Here is a 6,000-nt window from a genome sequence, read left to right on the forward strand (position 1 = left end):
AGACTATTCCCTATGGGCAGGAAGGCAGGGAAAGCACACACAGGATATGGAGCTTACCCTGTGATGTAGGACGTCCTGTAATTCACAGGACAAGTAGCAACCTTGAATATATTAGTATATATATTACAATTATCTCACCTACCCTGTAAGACAGCACAGCAAATCTGACAGGATTTGTTCACAGGACTGCCTAGGACAGATTTACAATGTTCAGCTAAAATGAAAGGGCAGATATCACCTGAGTCTGATGGTGAGTTTTGTGGCTATCCTGCGGAGGGGGAAAAAACCCAAAAACAACCGAGAGCCTTTTTTTGTTTCATAAACATAAATGGTCAGGAGTTTGTCCCAGTCTAGTGTACAGTACACAGTCCCTGGAAGGGCAGGGACCCAGTGTCCTGCCCAGATCCTCTTTCAGAAGGAAGAATCCTGCTTTCTTTACTACCCAAACCTACGTTTTTCTGCCCCACATTCAATTGAAAACAAGGACTTTTACAAGTTAATCAGATCACAGCTTGTAATAGGCACAAGGCTGAACAAAACCCCTCCTCATAGGAAAGTCAGCTTTGATCTACTTGAGCCTACATGAAGTTATACCCTATGTGTGGCAAAGTGGTACCCATTCACATATCTGCTGATAAGAGAAATGGAAATGAGAAAAAGCAGGAGTGCCAAGAAAGCCTTTGCTCAGGTCCCACATGCCTCAGCACACCACTACTTCCTTTTTTCCTGCATTTGTTTAATGTTGCTTAGGATTTTTACCTTAAGAGCTGAAACAGAGTAGCCCAGTTGGCAGCCTGGTGCTTTGCTTCAGCAGAGGAGCTGTGACTGTAAACATGGCCAAACACTTCTCCTTCTCCTTCTCCTCACCAAAACCTGAGTCCCACAGCTGGCCTCTTGTACATCAGCTGTGGGCCAGGCTCAGACGCTCCCAGAGCAACTCTCCTCTCTGCAGCAGGCTCCTGAAAACCCTATCTCCTGCCCACCACACAAAGCCAGGACCACATCACGCTAAGCATGAGCTTTACTGAACTGCCCAGAATACAGGACATTCATGCAACCAAGAGGTGTCTTTTCAGCAATGTCATTTCCTCCTAAATGTTTGGGTATTGTACAAACCAAAGACAAATTCCAGGTGATGTCATTCTCCCTAAGAAAGGTAAACCCTGCCCATGATGGACAGACCTACTCTCAGGAGACTTCTGTAATTTTTCCCAAGATTTCATGACCCCATCTGAACACAGTGGCCACTTCAAAGTGCTTATAAGAAATGGCTCTCTTTCCATCCCACTTCCATGCTCAGGAAATGCAAAAACCTGCTCCCCTCCCCACAGAGCACCTCCTACAATGAGACTATCTTCATATGGGTATGTGATTGTGTATCTCTTTTTCAAGGTTTTATCTCACATGGTGTTTTCCCTGACTCTGAATCATAGCCCGTGCAGTTGAGCCAGGGCAGGGGATGACTGAGAACTGCCAGTGCTGTAATGGCCACGGGGCAGTGCTTGGTTCCCCAGTTCCTCTTCTGCCACACCAGACAAAGAGGATACATGTCCACCCAAACACTTGCTTCTCTCACTTGCACACCACTTTCTTTCCTAATGCTTTTTCCTTTGGAAAATACACTTAGAAAAACAGACCAGAGCAGGAGAGCAGACTGCTCCTCTGCCTGAGGGCTGGCAGAGCAAACTGGTGATTTGCTGCTAGAAGTAAACCACTCCATTAACAAAAATACATTTCGTGTATTTGTTCAGGTCTTGAGACCTGAATGACCATTTGGTAAAACACCAGTGCAATTTCATGGGTTTCTGGAGAGTTATGTTCCATTATATCTGTAATACCTCTAATGTCTAGTGCTAGCATGAGATCCTGGCCAGGAGAATTAGGGTAAATTGGGCTGATCCCTCTGCAATAGTGAGAGTCTTTCCCATGTATTTTGCATAATGGAGAAAGCTATGGGTATGAACAGGTCATTTAATGAGCTTCACTCTAATTTCCACAGAGCAACAACTGGCTGACCATTGCTGAGACTTTCCAGACAAGGTATTGGTAATTCTGTGCAAATAGATATATCTATATAATAGTAAAAATATATGATATATGTCCTTCAGGAGCACATATGTAATTAGAAATATAAAAGGTCCACCACTTCAGGCTTTCTTCATTATGCCAACCTGTACTTCACTCTGTTTGAGTTCAATTGTTTTCCACATTTTTCAGTTTTTATAGTTCCTTACATTTAAGTTTCTGCAGGAGAGTCATTGTAGACTGCTACAACTGATTCTTCAGCATGCATAAATCTTCCTTTTTCAAAGAACGGTTCCAAGTTCAGCAGTGAAAAGGTAATAGGTTACTGAAAAGAGTCAAACTAAGCAAAAGTAGAAAAACATCATAGACATCAATGGTTAACAAAGGCTAAAGACTATTTTCCATGACCTTTGCATTGACAGCAGGCAGCACAGACTTCCATTGTCTAAGAAACAGAAAATGTTTTGCATATTTGAGGTATAAATATTTGTATGATACTTACACTATTCTGCACCTTATCTTGGACATTCAGTTTATGAGCTAACACAACACAGAGGGAATTAAATCTACAATAGGTTGTACCTATATTTGTGGGGGGAAGACTTTTCTTAATGCTTCCAAGTAATTCTGTGAAATTAACCACTTCCCAGTTATTTTAACTTCATTACAGGATATCACATATCATGGCATTTCTGAATACAATGTTGTTTCAGGACAAGATAAAAAAAATGGAACAAATATTGTTTTATGTTGTTTATTTATTGTTTATCTATTATTTTTCTCTCTTTTCCTCTACTGTAGGCAGCCTAATGGATACACTACAATGCCATATCCACAATGCCTACAACTAAGCGTTAAAATGTGATTTAACTTAGGATACAGTTCAAGCTGCCTCACAATCAATGATTTTACAATATTTCAAAGACTTTAAAAACTCTATATTAACATTTAAAAAAAGGTGGTACTCCTATAAATTTTGAAGGGCTAATAAAAGCAGGTCTGGCAGTTGATAACCAGCATTCCTTCAAGACAGCGGTGTAAGTGCCAGCATGGTTTTGATTTGCACACCTATGAGATTACCTTATCAAAACAAAAAATGTGCCAAACATAATCAAGCTGCTGTGCTTTCAGTGGTTTCAGCAGGCAACCTCACATAGAAATCGACCATTTGGTTCAAAACAATCATAATATTCATTTAGAAATTTAGAGGAACACCCTTTCATTAAGTGCATAGATAGATGTGATCATTTCCTAGTAAAATGTATTTCACAACAAATAAAACATAAAATAAGCCCCAGAGAAACATAAAGCATATCAGAGGAGAGCCTGATAGCAAATGGGCCCTTTCCTGCCACAGTCTCCTTACAAACCATAACTATCAAATGGCTATGAGTAAATCCCTATCTGGGAGCTTTACAAGAGCAGTACCCAGCAAGCAAGACCAGGACACCTAAAGGGCCTCCTCTGCACAGGTGGCATGATCTGAGCAGTATAGCTGGTGTGTTAGAGGGAAAGAAAATACTCCAAATATTTATATAACAGCAGTGATGAATAATCCATCTTCCAGTCTCTGAAGAGTTTTGAGAAACGGAACAAAACTTCATCTTCTATCAAGGGTTAGACAGTCAGAGGATCAGAAACACTCTAAAATAATAACAAATGCCACAGAAGCAAGTACTCGCAAGACACCTTTCTGTCTGCATTTCTACTACAGTCAGTTTTTCCATCCATAGAGGCCACATGTATTTGACTCATAAAACAACCATAAGTATTTCAGATTAGCATCTGTCATTTCAAGCAGGGAGCTCATGGCCATGCCTGTACTAAAAGTTCAGGTTACAGCTCAAATAATTATCCGTTCCCACTTTTAAGGGTGCAGAAAGGAAGTCTGTGGAAAAGCACCATGCGAGTCTCGTCGCCTACTGAACAAGCAGCAGGTGTGCTCGATCCCAGCAAAGGGCTATGCAAGAGCATTCATTGCCAAGAAAGTGTAACCCGATGTGGGACAGAAAGCAGGAGGAATTATCAGGATAGCTAAACTCAACAGAAGGCAACTTTTCCTTTGAGACGAGGCGAAATAGTCTTAGCAAAGCACAGTGGTTTCATGGAAGTAAGACTCAGAGAAGTCTCATAAACAAATATATACTCAGCAATGTTGGCTTTCAAATGGATTTGGGAGGCCGGGCCACAACCCCTTATATTACACAGTTAGAGCAATTTTAAGCAAAGGTTTAAAAGCTGGATTTTAAACCGGTCCCCGCTTGCGGCTGCTGTGACACCTGTGCAGCCCCTGCGCTCTGGCGGCACCGCACACGCTCAGACCCGCGATCGGCGGCGGCTGCGGGGGCTCCGTGCGCGGGTCCAGCTGCCCGCGCTGGGGCAGCCCCGGCCGGCGGAGCGCTGCTCGGAACCGTCCCGCTCCCCCAGCGGGCCGGTGCCGCCGCTCGGCACCCCCGGCTCTGCCTCACCTGCGTGTCCCGGCCGCCGTCGCGGAAGGAGTCCGGACGCCGACGGCGTGAAGAGAGGGAGGGAGGAAGGGAGAGAGGCACCGCACTGCCTCGCTCCGGCCCAGGAAGGCACCTCCTCCTCCTCCTCCTTCTCCTCCCGCCGAGCGCGGCTGCCCGCGGAGGAAGCGGTGGGGGCGGCCGCACTGTCCGGGCGCCCTCCCGCACTCGGGGCGGGTACGGCACGGCGAGAAGCTGAACTGAGATGTCCCACACCCCCTAGACCCATCGGGAGCTGTCTGGAATCCTGTCCGCGAAGTACAAGAAAAAGGCAAATTACATAACTCGAAGCAGTTGCAAACTCTCCCCCAAAATTTAGGTTCCTGGCCCCAGTTGGCTTTAAATTGTGTGGATGCTGTGCTTGGACTACAGCATTTCTCTTACCAAACCACGGTAAGAATGAGTGCTCTCAGGCCTCCGGGCTGGGCCGTGGTATGGTGGTGGGTTCAGTATTCTCCTATCCCGAGTGGGCAGTGCACCCCGACGCTGCTCCTCTTCAATTCCCATCACGGATCTGCTTGTCCCAGTGACCCCCGGGATTACAGAGCCTTATTTAATAATTAACCATGCGCAACAGTCTCATCCAACCGCCACAAACCTACAGCCAGAATAATTGAAGTGGCTTTTTGCACCCCTCAGATGCCTGTTTTGAACTTCTCTTAGACTTCTCAAGACTTCTCTTGCCTTCTCTTAGACCAGTCTGACCTATAGAAACTCTCACTACAAAACCACATTGAAAGAAAAAGATCTTGTAAAGTTCAGTGGAAATACGTCTCTCACATTTCAATCTAGAAGAAAGCAAGCAGGGGCTATGCTGTTTGCAAGAAAACTGTTTTGTTGTGATTAGTGTGTAATAGCTGTATCAACACAGATGTCTTTCTGTTCAGCTCAGAGGAAATTACTTACAGAGCCTTTGTTTTCACTTGAGGGATTTCCTCCAACTTACTTTGGCACTGTGACCATGTCTCCCACGCCTGTCACACTACTGCTGAGACCTGGGAGTCACAGGCTGAACGCCTAATGTCTGAGGCCTCTCTGCTTTAAATACATGGGCAGTCTCCATGCAGCCACTTTACGATGACCAGTACCACCAGCCCATGTCACCACTGCCCTTTCCCGCCATAGCCACACATTTGTGGTAGCACACACTCAGGCATCCATTCAGACATCTTTACCCACTGCCACTGATGCAGTCAGCTTTGCAAACAGACAACTATTGCTTGATTTTTAAGCAATGGCAGCTACAGCTTTCCTCACCCCCCCGCTGCTGTTGTGGCACAGGGAAAGGGCAGGAAAACTGAACAGTTGCTTAAAGGAGGAACTTGAAATAGCACCTACATGGTGCCCTTTCTGAACTCTAGAAAGAAGTGGTGTCTAGCAGACAAGTAGATTATGTGTTATGCTACACTGTGACTTAACTAGCACCAGCTACATTACTCCTGTGGCTTCACTCCAGAGCTGCAGCAGAAAC

General features: G+C 45.0%; 1 protein-coding gene across 5 annotated transcripts in view; it reads right to left on the reverse strand.

Annotated features, from left to right (window-relative positions):
• The window catches only part of TEC (tec protein tyrosine kinase), a 45,106-nt gene extending 40,061 nt beyond the window's left edge, over positions 1–5,045 (reverse strand). For 2 of the 5 annotated variants that reach the window (XM_088163330.1, XM_088163328.1), the window contains exon 1: positions 4,494–4,659. The gene's annotated coding sequence lies outside the window, so the exon portion shown is untranslated. Of the gene's footprint in view, positions 1–4,493; positions 4,660–4,913 lie in introns of those variants that run through there. The other 3 variants (XM_014887957.2, XM_088163329.1, XM_014887959.2) reach the window with 2 other exon arrangements.
• Between the last annotated feature and the right edge of the window lie 955 nt (positions 5,046–6,000).

This window comes from Sturnus vulgaris, chromosome 4, assembly GCF_052056855.1.
Source record: "Sturnus vulgaris isolate bStuVul1 chromosome 4, bStuVul1.hap1, whole genome shotgun sequence".
In the NCBI taxonomy this organism is placed as follows: domain Eukaryota; kingdom Metazoa; phylum Chordata; class Aves; order Passeriformes; family Sturnidae; genus Sturnus; species Sturnus vulgaris.